This window comes from Ixodes scapularis, unplaced genomic scaffold, assembly GCF_016920785.2.
Source record: "Ixodes scapularis isolate PalLabHiFi unplaced genomic scaffold, ASM1692078v2 PGA_scaffold10__122_contigs__length_95168666, whole genome shotgun sequence".
NCBI classification, from domain to species: Eukaryota; Metazoa; Arthropoda; class Arachnida; order Ixodida; family Ixodidae; genus Ixodes; species Ixodes scapularis.
The window spans coordinates 62,278,769-62,296,453 of NW_024609836.1; the positions used below are offsets into that span (position 1 = coordinate 62,278,769).

The window sequence follows — 17,685 nt, forward strand, 5'->3', positions numbered from 1 at the left end:
AATCACTGCATCAGCAGGCTTTCGGAAACATTCACCCCCGTTATCATGATCAAAGTTAGATAGGAGTCACCGACAATGAAAGGAATCTGATGCAGAGGAAAAAGAAGATCCATCCGAAAGAACTCAATCTCTCCAGGGACATTCTGGTTCAATAAAATTCCTCTGAAAAAAACGACCTATTGTTTTATTCGCATCGAATGCAGTGTACCGACCTGATGCGCTAGATTTAATGCAAATAATTATGCTTAAGCGTAATGAAATACCGTTACACGCCGGTGGAGGTTGTAAAAAGACGTACCCAGCGGTACCGGCCGATTCATAATCTCATAAAATATACAGAAGTGAGCCTATTTGAACAGACACTCCTGCCGCATAACGCAGCAAAAAAAAAAAACTACAGGAAATTGAGCAAAACAGGATATAGTAATAGGGTACATGAATTTATTACAGGATGCAGCAACTTCAGTTTAAATATTATTGAACCTCAAAGGACAAAAGTTTGCATTTTGATCGAGCAGTAGACTGTCAAAATATGTTGCACTCGTATATGATAATGACGTACAATAGCAGTATATTCAGCTGTGTACGAAAGACAAAACCAGTAATGCCATTTGTTTAATCTTTGGGTTAGGCTTAAGAAATGAAGTAGGAAAAGTTGGTTGCTTCACACCAAAGGTGTGCATTAAACAGTGTCCCCTTTAAAATGGCCTACGCCGAACGGCTTAAAATCCGACTTTTTCATTCAGTGATATTAAAAGAAAACGTTATATTAACTTCTAAACTCCCAACACCATGCTTAAAAAGCTGCAGCGAACAAAAATTGATGATTCTCACGTGGGTTAGGTTCAAGTTCGAATTATTAAGAAACAGAAAAATCGTTAAAAAATCGTGAAAAATGATGAATAATCGCGAAAATCGTGAGAGGCCAAATTCTCATTTGGCCTCTCACAGAACAGAAGGTGAGTAGTATAGTGATCCCACTGTAATAAAATATAATTAGTTCAATTTTCTAAAACTAGCGAGCGCAATTTGAAGCACCAATATCGCTGAGGGTTACATAGGTCCCAAGAATTTCAGACCTCAGTCTTCAAGAAGAGCTCTCAAATAAGAAAAACAGTATCTTCAAAAGTGACAAAACAAATCCTTTAGACTTTTGAGTATGGTTCGCGAATATAAAGTTTCGTGATAAGAGGTGCACTTTGTACTACCAACAAGTAAGATCATTCTTTGATGCAACGACTGCCTGACGGGGCAGTTTTTAGGAAGCAAATGGCGGCGCATGGCAGCAGAATGAACTCAAAGTGTTTATTTTGTTCCAGAGAAACGAACTTTGTCATGCGCGTTGTTGTCATTAAAAAAAGAAAGTATCAAGGGCTTCGGGCGGATTTACTGGAGGCTGCCATCTTCAAAAGCGTGCTTGTCATTTGCCAAGCATCATGTTGTGTCCGGCGGCGCGATATTGACACAGCTTCACCACCTCTTCCCTTTCCCCTGCTTCTGCTCCTTTATCCTCTTCTCCAGTTGTGATTTCCGGGGACAGAAACAGGCAAGAAGTGGCGAGATTGCAGCGAAGTAGTTTATTAATAGGCAGCAAGGTTCCTTCCTGACTGCGCGCATCGCGGCTATCGCTTTTAGCGGACCGTCTGATGATGTCTAAACTTGTGATCCCAGCGGCAACAGCGGCTAACTCTAGCAACTTATACCCCTAGCTAAAAAGCTCTACTGCGCTAGTGAAGGAAGAGTGCAGATTTGGCAAATACTGTAAACTTAACCTTCCTTAAGAACATTACTGCTTGTTCTTTTTAACCTGGGTGACATTTTCCCGTTTATTCCGGGATTAAGAATATATAACGGAGGGGTTACACGCTGTGCTTAACTGAAAGTAAATCTGTTTTTAAAAGAAAGACGTGTTGCACATAACATGGCAATAAATGAAGCGCTTGTGGCGCAACACGAAAAAGACGAAGAAAGGAAGGGCTTGTGGCGCAACGGATAACGCGTCTGACTACGGATCAGAAGATTCCAGGTTCGAATCCTGGCAAGCTCGAGCAATTTTTCTCTTTATATATTTCTTTAAGCCCAACCAAAAAAGTGAACCTAACCCGCACGTCGTTGTGCAGCTGTGACGTTGAATATTCGAACTGTGCAAACCCTCCACGCCAATTGATTGCCCTTTAGACGTTATCCGGAATCGTTTTGGTTTAGCCTCTCAGGGTTATGGAATTCTTCAGCATGCTGGTGAAAAAGTAACGGTATTGCGAGGGAATGAAAGAGGTAATATATACCTGCTATTTAAGTACAGTCCGTTCAAAAAACGCATATTAGAGACAGTCAACATGCTATAAGCAACTTAAGCAACTTCCTTGTTAAATTAAGCAAGAGATCAATCTTTCATATAGTATAATATGGGTGATCACGTTATACTCAGTTCACTCCTAACCCGAGGCTGCAGTTGAAGCAACGAGCGCTTCGTACCAGTCATACCATGATATTTAAAACCCGAGACTCTGGTGAGAAAGAAATAGGAGCCTTAAAGTCGAAAAAAGGAACAGAAACAGTATTCGGTTACGTCAATTATCTTAAAAGATCTTTATTACTCGTTCGAGAAGGTTAGCTTAAAGCGAAGGGTTAGACATGCACTGGAGTTAGATTTTTTTTTAACTTTCAATCCAAGACGGGATAAGCAGGGGACTCTATTCCTTATATATTAGACCTATACCTCCAAGCAGACTTGTACACGTTACTGAAAAATAGTAACGAATTACATTTACAATTACTCAAGGCTAAATTGTAATTTATTACAATTACAATTACCCTCCCATAAAAGTAACTGACCGTTACCCTCAAAAGTAATTCGTTACTTTCGTGGCGTTACTTTTAACATTATTGTCCTCAAGTAAGAAACAAAGGAAAGAGGGTTATTCAAGCTCTTGTTGTTGTAACGTGTTCCATTTAATGACCTTGAGTATTTTGAGCAACAGCTGGCCCTCAAAAGTCTCGTCAGACATTTTGCGTTATTTATTTTTCAATATGTCGACTGCTACGCTGAACACCATTTGAGCTGAGGCACTGGATGGGAGTGCCATATTGTTCCTCACGAATGCTTCGAGCTCTGCATTGAGCTTTTTCAGCGAAGCAAGGGAAGTACTAGTTACCTCGAATGTAGAGCAAAGCTTCGTCGTTGCAGCCGTTGCCTGCTATTTGAGAGATTTAGTAGATCCTTCCGATACCTCCGATACCCGCGATAACGATATGATGCATACGCAAAGACGGCGGCGAAGTATCGGATATTGTGATCGGAGTCATCGGACCGATCTACTAAAATTCTCCATTGTCTAAATCTTGAAGCTGTGGAAGTCATCAATAGCAAAACATAGTTGTAACAGTAAGGTGATAATTAAATAATAAATAATGTCTAGCTCGATATTCTTCTTCCTTTGGTTCTGAAGAGTTCGAGCCTCACTTGAGACGTTGGTGAATAAAATAAAGTTTCCAGTATTTAAATATAAGTAATAAAAAAAAAAGAATGACACTCATAACAACAATTATTTAGAACGTCGGTTAAAACAAGGAAATGTAAACGCACGTTTGCCGTGTGTACCTTTCTTGGTGCCGTTCAAAAACGCACGGAGCACGAACCGACTGCAGTTTACTCCGGTGTTCTCCAGATAAACGTCCGCTGATGCCACGGGCAGCTGAGGGTAGAGTAAGCCGTGCTATGGCCCCACTCACGGATTTCACTCTCTCCTCAAGCCCAGAATATCAAGTCTACGTCAGCCACCATTATGTTTTATTTGTAAAAATATCTGCTTGAGATAAGATGGGCCCTGCTGGGGCAAAACGCAAAAAGCTGACTCACAGAAAGGGCAGGGTAGACGGAGCGTTTTCTCGTGTTGTGAGATTATGAAAATTGTCGTGGAAGGACATTGTTAATTATTTTCGGTGCACTTACTGCCTCGCGCTTCTCGAAGGGGCGCACAATCACTTGGTGTCCTCCTCTCCCCGTCTTCGATCGCAAAGAAAAAACAGAGGGACTATAAAAAAGCGGAAATATCTTGCCCCCTCCGCCCTCCCCCCCCCCCCCCCACCCCTTTTTTTTTTTTGTAGAAATGTTTATTTGGATTTTTGTGACATGGTTGTTAGGGTCTAAAAAAAATAGATTCAAGGGCTTGGTGTCGCAAAAAAAAAAAAAGGGGGCTTTGCGGAACTGAAGTGCCAAGCCTCCCTTTGCACTCACTACCGCTCGACTCAACAAAAATGAAAAAAAAAAAAAAAACTTTATTTAGAAGGGGATGGGGGGGTTGGTTCTGACAAAAAAAAATGTAACGGATTACAAGGAATCCGTTACGTCAAAAATGTAAGGGAATTACTTTAAAATTACTCTAGAAAATATGTAATTATTCCGTTACTAAATTACCGATAAGTGTAAGGGATTACAAGTAATTTCGTTACTTGTAACGGATTACGTACAAGTCTGCCTCCAAGCAACAGTATACAGAGGTCAGAAGTATATATACAGAAAGAATGAGTTTGTATAGGATCGTCCCTGGCTTCAATACTGGCAAACATTTATCTTGATACATTAAACGGTACAATAACAGACAGCCTAGCCAAAATTGCATCCAGTGGTTGCTCACTAAGACGGCATGTAGATTATATTTTTCTTTGTTCACTTAAAAATAGCGAATCACAGGTCTTGGAAACATTAGTGAAAACAACAGCTCCAGAACTAAATTTCACCGTAGAACAGCCAGAGGATGAGATCCTAAAGTTTTCAGATTACGTGAGCATGCCTAGAAACGTGTTTGTTGGGAATGCGGGAAAGAAGATGCTAAGTCTTTGAAATCAGAAAACTTGTCATGCGAAATCTATTAAAGCTGGAGTGGTCAAGTTTAACCCCCATATTTGCAAGAACTAATCTTAACCCCCATATTTGCAAGAACTAACCTGTACAAGAATTATTTTTTCCCAGAACCATTGAAGATTGGAATAAGTTGCCAAACGAAGCCTTCGAAACTGATATCTTTTGTAGTATCTTTAATACTAGCACCGTCATCACATTACAACCTATTTTCGTTTGCTGTTGTTGTTCTTTTGCTTTTTGAAATTTATGTTTTTTTTTTTGTTTTTTTTTTTTTCTAGGAGACATTCTGGTCCCGAACTGCAATTTTTTTTTTTTTTTTTTTTTGTTTATGCGCACATTTGAAAATCTCTGTTATAAAGTGTTGTTTATGCTGTATGATAAACTGTATAATGCAGCCTTATATGTACGCGTCTGTGTTCATGTGTTTTGCCGTATGTATTACTATTATATTTATTATGTATGCTATCCCTCCTGCTTGGACCCATGTGGGGCCTGCAGTATATGTAAATGAAATTTAAAAAAAAAAATTAATTAAAGCTACGCGGAATTTATGCTCCCGTTGGAAGAATCACTCTATAAAAAGACAATAAAAGAGACAGTAGAGTTCTGCGTATGAAAAGGATTTCATAAAGAGACAATTAAAACGTCATTTCACATATGAACGTAAAGAAGAAAAGGAACAATGAAAAAAGGTAAAAGTGATTTCGTTTCTCCATCAACTCTCTCGCAAAAAGTGTGACTCCGTTTGAGACTCCGTTTGTGACTCCGTCTGACTCCGTTTCAGTCTGGTCAAAAAGTCTGTCAGGAGACATATCAGTACCTTGCCAAGAAGGGGTCGTCTATGGTATATCGGTGGCTTTTGGTTTTAAGCAGATGGGACAAACATCAAGATATGTGAACGATAGTTTGCTAGAACATAAAAGAAATTTAAAAACAAACGCACCAAACTCAGAAATGGCGAAACATATTGGAGAATATAACGACTGCACGTTAGGTTGGTCAGAGACGGACGTTTTACACAAAGAGCCCAATGGTATCAAGAGGATTGTAAGAGAAGCAAAAATAATCGAAACAATAGGAACATGTATCTTCCATGCCACAGCATGACAGTAAGTAAAAAACGTTAATTCGAATATAACCTCGTCTTTCGGTGTATTATTTTGCGCGCATTGTGAGCAAAAAGGGTGGCCAAAAGAAAAAAAAAATATTAATTTGGGGGGGTATATGCTTTTTGTGTCTAGAAGATATTTTTTTCTTTCTTTTTGTTCGGTGTCTGCACAGTCGAGAGATATTTTCTCTTCATTTCCATCTTTCCTCTTCAAGAAAAACGCCTTCTCGAAAAAATAATGGTTGTTTGCGGAGCAATATACGTTATTTAGCCTCCATAAAACAATTCTGACGGCTCTTGCCGACTGCCAATAAAAAAAAAATAATGGTTACCGCTGTTGTCACTGGTCGCGCGCCTTCAACTCACTTTGTCAAGACATGACGTAGAGCTAGTTTTTTGTGTTTTTTTTTTTTTTCTGATCGAATTAAAAGATGATGCGCGAATATTTCGTGGCTACGACTTGTTCCCCGCGTAACCCGAACACTAATGAAGTAATCACATAAATAGGTCAGAAGCTCAAATGTGGTTTGAGGGACCCTTCAGCGGTGCCCTGTGGGGGTTTCTGAGATCGCCTAAAAATGTCGATACTTCACTCCGCGAGCTCTAAGCATCCTATAAATTAATAAATCATAATGATGAATGGACAATTTCTCTATTAAAAGAAAACAGTCAAAGCTCGAACACACCGATGTCATTTCCGGCACTGTTCAGGCAGCCAGGACGATATGTGACTAGTGAAAACGCGACATTTCGTTGAAATTGGAAAAGCTGTTATCACAAAATATGCATGGTTTTGTAGATGATAAAAGCAGAGAAAAGTAATCAAAACATGTACTTTTTCGTGGAGAGGGAACATAAGGCTGCAAAAATCTTCTCAAAAACTCCGCACTGTGTTTTTTATCGTTGTCGTTGTTTTTCTGCGGGAGCAACGTGTCCGATCGTCAGCTCTCGAGCGCGCATTCGCTGGGTTGAATCGTAGTCCGGGCAGTATAAACAACGAGCAGCGTGCATTCGAGATATCACTGCGAGGTTCCACCGGTTGGAAACGCGAGTATCCTTCGCTTGACTGCATGCTGACAGTGGTCCTGGTTTCGGAACATGTTCCTCCCATCGCTGAGATGAGCTTGGTTTGTTGCGATCTTTGAGGGCTTTCCTAAAGCGAAACCGGCCGCGTATCGTCATGATTTAGACATTTCTAGGAAGCTTCGAGCCAGCAGAGTGAGCTATCCCTATATTTAAGCCATCTCAGAAATCTCCTTAGGGCACCTTTAAGCGTTTCAGCAATGCAATTCTTTCACTCGCACCTCTATTTCTCCTGTGCACTGTACATTCTATATTTTACAAGAAAGCTCTGTGAAGGTGATAAGTGTGTTCGTTTCTTTGTTCTTTGTCAAACGAGTCGTTAGATAGGAACCTCTTAGTCACAGGTTCAAATGTGTCCAAAGTCACTCCGATGCCAGCTGCAGGATATGCACCAGAAAGAGAGCATTTTACATAAGAGAGATGTTTGTGGAAGTGGAAACTTTAGCCTACAATAAATATCGTAAACGCGCAAGTGCAAACACGCGCGTGTGTGTTTGTTTGCGTGTGTGTGTGTGTGTCTGTGTGTTTGTTTGCGTGCGTGCGTGCGTTCGTGCGTGTGTGTGCGTGTGTGGCGTGTGCACGTGCCAAACTGAGTTTCGAAAAGCGCTCCCGCATGCACCTAGTCAGTGTTCTAAACGTGTTAGCATTTAAGACACTGGCTAGATGGTGTAAACCGCCGCCCGATTTAAATGGTCCGCCCGCGTGCCTCTCTCCATTCCTCGGTGTCTGGTACAGCGCCCGCTCACATGATGGCGCCACCATATCTGCTACCAAGGGCCCAGGTGCGAGAGCGCGGATTTTCGAACGCGTTTTTCGCACGTGCACAATTGCAACGCAGAAGGTGCTTCCCCGGCACTTCGGAAAGCCACACGCTTGGGGTCGCACGTTCCCTACAACTGAAAACAACTATAAAACAGGCGTGATCTTGCTAAAGTTACCTACGCACGTTGCACGTCCTCGTACGCAAGGGCTATTAACCGGGGCATCTGTGTTACCATAAATATATGTGTTTATAGAAATAATCACAAACATGTGGTGGGGACCGTGGGGGTAAAGAATTAATGGTCGGCCTATAAAAAAAACTTATACCCAGGTCAGACGGCGTTCTAAAGATCCTTTTCTCTAAGCTTTTTTTTTTTTATAAAACCGGCCAATCTGCTCGCGAAGTTGAGTGCGCACGTGCCCTACGGCGTGCGCTGGTTCGCCGCTTTTATAAAGGAGCTTTGTGCAAAGGACCTTTAGAACGCCGTCTGACACGGGTATTATTTTATAAAGCAAAATTAACGCAGAGAGCGAATTTCGCAATATATTCGACAGCTAAAGCGAACATGGCATTCGCGCTTTTTCTTTTATGTTGTTCGTGAGGACGAAAGTCAAATTATACCGCTTATTGTATAAAATTGCCAAAGATGAGCTTATTCAACCGTACTACCATACCTGCCTTCACCTCGAAAGCCTTAGCAAAATAGAAAAAAGTCCGGCTCTTTGAGGTGCATTACTACTTTACCCCTTTATGTGGAGAATTAAGATGTATAAAGGTGCATTTTAGATTAGATTCATGTTATCTTATCAAGGCGTACACACGCTTTAAACGCCGAAAGCATCGCTTTTTCGGCGGCAACCGAATCTCGTAAGAACTACTTCGTGCGGCGTCTGAACAATGCCCGAAATTTGCCTTTTCTTGAAGTGAAAACGAGTATACTAGTGATTACGTGATGTGTGATGACGAATGAGGACAAAAAGTCAACACTTGTTGACGTTTTGTCCGTGCTTTTGGCCTCTGTAACTCTCGCAAATGCAAAATAGACATTTATTCTTATTAATACTATTATTATTATTATTATTATTATTATTATTATTATTATTATTATTATTATTATTATTTTTTTTTTTAGGTCCGTCTACAGGGATAGTACGCAGCGTTCTGCACCTGTGCTGCCTCACTTAGATGGGTTTGGTGACTTGTTAAGTTGCATTAATGTTGATGAAGAGTCCGTACGATCCTGTATTAAGAAAATGAGAGCAACATTATCAGTAGGGCCCGACGGCATTCCCTCTGCGATTCTCAAAACGTATCACGACATATTCACGCCGGTACTGTGCTCTATATTTAACAACTCGTTAAGGTTGGGAACCTTTCCTGAAACGTGGAAAGTCGCTGCTGTTGTTCCAGTCTTAAAGTCGGGAAAAAAAGGTGATATTTGTAACTATAGACCTATTTCTCTTCTCTCTCCATTTTCTAAGCTCTTTGAAATGGTAGTTCATCAATTCCTGTCTTTCAAATTTCGAAACTTAGCAATTCCCAATCAGCATGGTTTTATGACCGGCAGATCAACAACTACCAATCTCGTTAGCTTTATGTCTGCTGCATCTCGTGTAATATGTAACAGAGGTCAGTTGGACGTTGTCTACTTTGACTTAAGTAAGGCTTTTGACGTAGTCAATCACATTATTCTTTTATCCAAACTTTCCTCCTATGGAGTATGTGGCTCAGTACATGACTGGTTAAAAAGCTACTTGTCAGAGAGAGAGGCATATGTCCGGGTTAACAACATGAACTCTTCGTTGTACAGGACTCGCTCTGGCGTTCCTCAGGGATCTGTTTTAGGACCCCTTCTGTTCACAATTTTCGTAAATGACGTCTCTTTTGCTGTTTTAAATTCTTCATTCCTGCAATATGCTGACGATATAAAAATTTATCGAGAAATAGTTACTGAACGTGATTGTGCTAAGCTCCAGGAAGATGCATGTTCTTTCTACCGATGGTGCTCTGAAAATGACCTTCTCTTGAACCCGTCCAAAACCAAGGTCATGACGCTCTCTCGGAAAACTCACAATATCTCTTTTGCATATAATATTCAAGGAGAGACTTTGTCTCGAGTAAGTGTAATGAAAGATCTCGGAGTCATGGTTGATTCTGGGTTGCGTTTCTCTGATCACGTTGGTAAACTGGTTAACTCGTCTTTGCGAATGTTGGGTGTTGCCTCTCGCTTAACCAGGGAGTTCAAAAACCCGACGGCTTTTATCACGCTATACTGCTCGCTATCCAGGTCACAGTTAGAATATGCCTCAGTTGTTTGGAATGGAATTTCTAAAAGTCACTCCTTGGAGATCGAACGTGTGCAAAAAAAGTTTGTTTCTATCTTTAAACATCGCTACATAAAGGAGGATGTTCACTGTTTAACATATGAGTCTGCGTTAGAGCGTGTTGGTTTGCTTAGCTTGCACCGGCGTCGGGAGAACGCGGACTTACTATTTTTGTTTAAAACGCTGCATGGACTCATCAATTCTCCGAGCCTGTTATCTGAACTGTGCCTTAGGGTCCCACGTGTGCCTACTCGTCTTCTGTCATCTTTTTATGTTTCTAGAATGTTTAGTCCGGTAAACCCAATTGTGAGAATGGCTCAGCGTTTGAATCATTACTCTGAAAAACTTGATATTTTCAACCCTTGCTACAGGACGTTTGTCCTTTCTATTAAAAACTTGCCCGTGCAGGATGAGCATTGCTGAATTGCTTTGTTATGTCTGAATGTCGTCATCTCCATGTCGTGTTTTCTGGTGGTGCAGTTGTTGTCCTTCGGTCTTGTGTTCCGTCTCTACTGTTACTGCCTCGTTTTTATTTCATTGTACTAATTACTCGTGCACTGCCTAGTATTATGCTAAAAATGTATCTTATTTTCTGCGGAGATGTGTATAGTGTGTTTTTTTTATTTTTGTTTTTTTTATCCACCAGTGTACCAGCACCAAGACCTCAGGGTTGTTCCTGGGCACTGTATAATAAAGATTGATTGATTGATTGATTGATTGATTGATTATTATTATTATAGATCATAGATCATCATCATCGTCCCCGAAAGCGGATGTCCCTTTTCGACAGCTCTGCTGATTTGAACCTGTACTCGCTTCCTTTTGAAACATAAGGCGTCAGCAAGCCCTCTGTGACCCAGGAAGTCCCGGCATCACCGCAAGCACAAGCCTTGGTCAGAATCAGGTGACCTAACTCTTCACGGGCCAGCTCGCACTAAGTAGGCCTAAGCGGCTTCACGGCTTCACCAGACGTCCCTTCTGGAACGCTCGTCCTGCGCGAGCTCGCCTGGAACGACGATCTGCACGGTGAGCGAGCAGCTCGCGCCGCCCTGCTCAACGCCTCAGTCCAACTCAAGTGCCACGGACGCGCTGTACTGCATACCGACTCCTACGCTTCTACAATGTCCCCTCCACTCCAGTGCGCGCAATGCAAGGAGAAGATTATGAACGACGGTCGGCACATGTCCTGCGCCGACTGTGGAGCATTATACCATCTGGGGAAACTTTGCTCCGGTATTGCGGACAGTACATTCAAGACCATGGGCGCTGGTAAACGAAAGGCCTGGCGTTGCCGCGTATGCAGACAACAGCAAAGCGGAGATGGGTCTCGTAGTGAGGCAGATTTGTCGCAATGCGCATCTCCTGTCACTACGGAACATTTTCAATCTCTTGAAGCTAGGCTGGAGTGCCTTACTTTACTCAAGGCCAACGTTGACACCCTCCTCGAGTTGCCAACCCAAATGAACCAAATGCTAACGCTGAAGCCGGTAGTCGAGAGCCTGAAATCTGCAGTAACGGAGGTTCAGGAGTCCATCGCCTTTCTCTCGGCTAAGTACGACTCTGTGCTGTCGACAGCCACGAACAACGCAGCAGCTATAAACGAACTGCGCAGCGAAACCACATCACTGAAAACTGTGGTAACGGAGCAATCTCAGATAATCGAGCACCTGCAAGAAGAGCTCAATGACAGTGAACAGTACAGTCGTCTCTCAAACATCGAGATACATGGACTTCCTCAATCCCCAACTGAAAATTTAGTCTCCGTTGTCAGTGAGTTGGCGTGTAAGCTAGGCCTTGGTGACTTTCGGCCAAATGACATAGTGGCAGTGCATCGTCTGCCTTCTCGACGCGATGGCCCTCCAGTTGTCCTGGTTAGATTGGCATCCGTGTCACTAAGAGAGCGGTGGCTTGCCACACGAGGTAAGCTGCGTACCTTGGCGGCAGACAGTTCGTTGCCAAAACTCTACCTGAACGGGAATCTAACGCGAAGGAACAGGGAACTCTTTTGGATGGTGCGTGAGAGGGCAGGGGTCAAGCAGTATAAGTTCACTTGGGTGAAAACTGGGAAGCTATTTGCGAAGAAGTCAGAAAGCTCGCCTGTAGTGCGCATCTATCGGATGGTCGACTTGGAAAAGATTGTCTAATTTTTATCGTTTCTTAATGGCTTGAAAATAAGGCGAGATAACTACCACTTCGAAAAATGGAAGTACAGTTTCATCGATGTTCAGATTTTTCTTCTTTTCAACGTCTCTTGAGCCCAGTCAACGATACTGCTCTTGGCTTATTACATGTAAATATTAGGAGTATTCGTAAATATTGGGACCAGTTTGTAATAACTATCAACAGTGTGATGTCAATAATTGATGTTTTTGTGCTAACAGAGATCAATGTTAAAGAAGAGTTTTGTAGTGCCTTTCAGATACCGGGATATAAATCATTTTTTCTTACACGACCAATTGGTCGAGGAGGAGGAATCACGATATTCGTTAAAGATTCATGGTGTACTGAAAACTTTGATGTAGATTTTTTTCATTGCGAGTCTTTGTCCTTAAGGTTATGGAATTCTGAGTGGTCGTTGTTGTTATTGGCACTGTACAGACCTCCGTCATCTAATGCTTTAAACTTTTTGGAAGAACTCAGAGATACACTTGGTAAATTCCAGTCCGTCGACATCTGTATGATAGGTGATTTTAATATTGACACCCTTCAACCCATTAACTTCCTTGTTTGTGACTATCTGAATTTATTAGCGGAGTTTGGTCTAGAGGAACTGATTCTAGCTCCGACTCGAGAGGAACTTCTGGGTGATCATCTCGTTGCTTCATGTCTTGACCATATTAGCGTACGCGCCGCAAATGTCGTTGCGCAGTCAGCTGTAATAGAGCAAAAACTAGCGGACCATTACTTTGTTGCGTGTCAACTTACATCAAAACTTAGCGTTAAAACAAAAACAGAAACAACAAAAAGAGTTGAAATAATTGATAAGGTAAGGTTTGATAAGTTAGTTAAGGCCTATAATTGGGATAGTTTGTTGTCCATTCAAGACTTCGTTGAAATTTACAGTACGTTTAGAAATCAATTCGGCTCTTTCAGGGAGCAATCCAAAAAGATTATTACTGTCAGGCGGCGTCAAAATGCACAAGTGTGGTTAACAGGGGATATCTTGTCATGCATCAAGTATAAAGATGCTTTATGGGCTAAATGCCGACGTTCTCCTAAAAATGTTCAGTTAAAAATAGAATTCCGCGCTACGCGAAATCGTGTAAATGCGCTTATCCGGTGCGCTAAGAGAAAATACTTCCGAGAGAGATTTTTGAAGGTAAGGTCAAATATTCGTGAAACTTGGCGTTTACTAAATCAGTTGCGTGGCTCTGGTGTTAGGAGATCCATTGATGATTCACTTGAGAAAGTATTTGATCTTAATGCGACAGTGGCTGAGGATTTCAACAAGTTTTTTGCTAAATTTTCTGGAGTAGCGCCTAACGATGCTACGTTCTCTACAGAATATCTAGAGTCTAATGTTTCCTCGGCTTTCCTTCCTCAAATGACCGAGCTTGATCTACGAACTTGGCTTTTCAGTTTCAAAACAAACAAGGCGCCTGGCATAGATGGCATCAGTGCAGAAGACCTGCAACGCAATTATAACTCTATAAAACACGTGCTTCTTTATATGTTAAATGGTTTTATTTCTTCCGGGATTATCCCAGATGATTTAAAAACTGCACTTGTAAAGCCTTTATTTAAAGGAGGAGAGCGCAAAAAGCTTGACAATTACCGCCCAATTTCTATTTTACCCTGTATAGTCCAGATCTTAGAAAAACATATCCTTCAATCTATGACGGGGTTTCTTGATCGCTTTAACATTCTATCGCCAACTCAATATGGGTTTGTCAGTGGACGTGGGACCCAGCCACTTCTAGAAGATTTTGCTGACGAATTGAATCATACCTTTGAGAAGCATCAGGTTGCTTGCGCACTTTTTATTGATGTGGCAAAGGCATTCGATACCGTGAGTCATAATATTTTACTAACTAAATTGCAAAACATTGGATTCCGCGGCCCATTCCTTTCACTACTTCAGAACTTTTTGTCGGGAAGGACACAACTAGTTTCCATAGCGAATATCCGAGGCTCCAAAGTTAGCTTAAAAGCTGGGGTTCCTCAGGGATCCGTTTTGTCACCTCTCCTTTTTAACATCTTTGTAAACGATATGTCCAGGGCAGTTTCCTCATGTAAATTATTTCAATACGCTGATGACACGGTATTGCTGTCGCAACACCTTGATTATGTTGCAGGAATCACTTTACTCCAAGACGACACTTGTCACCTACATGACTGGTTTAGAGCTAATTGTCTCACGATCAATATACATAAAACTAAGCTTGTTTGCTTTCATAACCCACTTAAACTTATAACTACCGATTATCCACTTTATATGCATACATCTCGGTGTACACCTTGCGACTGTCGTCCTGTGTCTTATGTTGATCAAGTTAACTATCTAGGAATACAATTTGAGAGTGACTTGTCGTGGAAAGCCCATTTATCCCAACTTTGTAGAAAACTGCGAAAAGTATCCTGTTTTCTGTATAATGCAAAATCTCTAATACCCATTTCAACCAAAAAGACAATAACTCACGCTTTAGCATACAGTGTATTACGCTACGGAATAACTATTTTTGGTCACAGCCCAGGACTATGGGGCAAAAAAATTGACTCAGTTTTAAAAGGAATATTTAAAAGCATAATGTACGGTGCAACATCACAAACTGAAGAAGAAATGCTAACATGCTTGGGTTTGCCTTTTTTTTATCCTTTACTTGTACAAACGGTTGTTCTAAAATACTTCTGGAGCGATACTTTTAAGGTACCTCGTGTCTTATGTAGACCTCTTCGGCGTGTTGAGCGGTTTGAAGTGCCTTTCGTAGAAACAAAGTACGGAAAAAGAGTGCGAAATTTTCACGTTCCATTTATTTTCAACAATTTACCAGATGATATCTATGCTGTGGACTCTTTAAAAAAATTTAAAGAATCACTTCAAGGTATTAGGGAGAAGTTGTGACTGCATGTTTCTGTTTGCATATGTTGGAATGACCATCATCACCTACATTGTTCTGCATCTGTAATTGAATTTGAGCTGTGAACTTCTTGTTTGTGGGGACTCTTTCAAGCATGAATTGTAGGGTGCTGTCCCACAAGCCGCTTCTGGCTTTGACAGGCCCGTGTATCTGCCTTGTTAAATGCGTGTTCCAATAAAAATGTATTATTATTATTATTATTATTATTATTATTATTATTATTATTATTATTTTAAATTGAAGATTTAAAAAAAATATAAAAGGCGGGTTCGTTTACTGGTCACGCTGCAACCGTTTGTACGGCCGAGTGCCTCAAAACCTCTCGGAGTTAGAGATCAAGAGGAAACATACTCGCGGCATCTATCGGATAACCGGGGAAACCTTAGCACAACTACAGAAATGGAAATCAATATTGGAAAAAAAAAATGGCCTCTCAGTTTCCCACCGCAATAACAGCAGGGCTTGTGGCGCAACGGATAACGCGTCTGACTACGGATCAGAAGATTCCAGGTTCGAATCCTGGCAAGCTCGTATTTTTTTTTCTTTCCTTTTTTCACTGTACTCCCACCGATTCTTAGAAGCTAACCTGCACGCGCTGTGCTACTGTGGCGTCGACTATTCGAATTGTCCAAACCCTCCACGCCAACTGCATTTTAGAATTTATCCGAAATTGTTTAGTTTTAGCATCTTAGGGTTCTGGAATCTCCTAACAGGCTGGTGAAAAAGTAACGGCATTCCGAGGGCATTGATGAGGTCATATATGGGCCAGCTATTTAGGTATGGTCTGCTTAAAGAAACGCATTTTAGGGACAGTCTCCATGTTAAAAAGCAACTTCCTTGTTACACCGAAAACAATGTTTTAATAAATACAATAAGGCTGATTATGTTAAACTCAGATCACCCCTAAGTTAAGACTGCAGTGGGAGCTACGAGCGCGTTAGTCATACCATGATGTATAAAACCCGAAACCGTGTTGTGATAAAATATAGAACCCTTAAAATAAAAAAAAAACAAAAAACATTGAAGTCGAAAGACAAAGACACTAAAAACAGTGTTTTGTTATGTCAATGGCCATGAAAGATGTCTACTACTCCTTGGAGAAGGTTCCCTTAATGCGAAGGGTTAGACATGCATTAGAGTTAGGCTTGGTTAACTTGAAATCTAAGGCGAGCTTAGCAATGGACGAAGAAATTAATTCCTGGAGAAAGGGAATAAGGGGGACAAAGGACAAACACAAATCTTCAAAACACAGCTAGGTGACTGTTACAGCTAATAATTTCGTGATTCTTGTCCAGCTGGATTGCACTTTTTCGTTAATTGCGTTATCATCATCAGCAGTGCACTCTTTTTTTTTCTATTTTAGACTTGTACCTCCAAGCGACAGTAGTAGGATAGAGCGGCCAGAAATATATACAGAAAGGTTGAGTTTGTATAGGATCGTTCGTGGCTTCAATACTGACAAACATTTATCTTAATGCATCACACAGCATGATAACAGACAGCCTAGACGAAAGTGCCTCCAAATGGTTGTTTGGTAAGGCGGAGTGTAGATTATATTTTTTTTACACTTTATAATAATGAATCGCAGGTCTTAGAAACATGTGAAACAAAAGCTCCAGAACTAGGGTTAACCGCAGAACAGCCAGAGGATGGGATCCTCCAATTTCTAGATATATGTGGGCATGCCAAAGAAGGTCATTGTTGGGAACACGGGAAAGAAGATGTCATACGAAATCTGCTAGAGCTGGAGTTGTCAAGTCTTTATTCATGAAAGCCATACGGAAGTCATGTACCCTATTGGATGAATCACTCTGTAAAAAAGACAATGGAAGAGTCGAGAGTGATGGGTATGAAGAAGATTCCATAAGAATCCAACTACAACCTCAGTTCACAGATGAACTAACGGAGATAAAGAGCAAGAAAAAAAGGTACCAGTGATTCCATTTTCGCATCAAATCTCTCACAAAGAGTTTGGAATTGATGTTATCTTTAGGTCGGGTTATACACTAGATTTGATTTTGTTTCAGTCTGGTCAAAAAATCCGTCATAGAATGCATATCGGGAACGGTCAGTTCCGTGCCAAAAAAAAGGGGTGTCTATCAGATACCGCTGGATTGTAGTTTTAAGTACGTGGGACATACTTCAAGATCTGTAAACGATAGGTTACTAGATCATAAAAGAAATGTAAACATAAACGCGCCAACTCAGAAATAGCGAAATATATTGGAAAATATAACAATTGTATACGTCAAGTTGGTCCGAGACGGAAGTTTTACACTAAGAGCCTCATAATACCAAGATGCAATAAAACGTTGGTTGGCACTGCAAACGATGCACGTGTGAATCCAATGCTAGAACGTACAAGATTCCTTAAGAAAGGAAACGGGAAGATTGAAAGGGAAATAATGAAAGCTTTCTGTACGAAAAAAAAAAAAAAGAGAAAAGCGTCTGACAAATATGTAGGC

The 17,685-nt window shown here is 41.1% G+C and overlaps 2 non-coding genes across 2 annotated transcripts; both read left to right on the forward strand.

Moving 5' to 3' along the window:
• Positions 1 to 1,974: 1,974 nt before the first annotated feature.
• Trnar-acg lies at positions 1,975 to 2,047 on the forward strand. The gene has a single exon. It is a non-coding gene; the product is annotated as a tRNA-Arg (tRNA).
• Positions 2,048 to 15,678: 13,631 nt separating this feature from the next.
• Trnar-acg lies at positions 15,679 to 15,751 on the forward strand. The gene has a single exon. It is a non-coding gene; the product is annotated as a tRNA-Arg (tRNA).
• Positions 15,752 to 17,685: the final 1,934 nt, after the last annotated feature.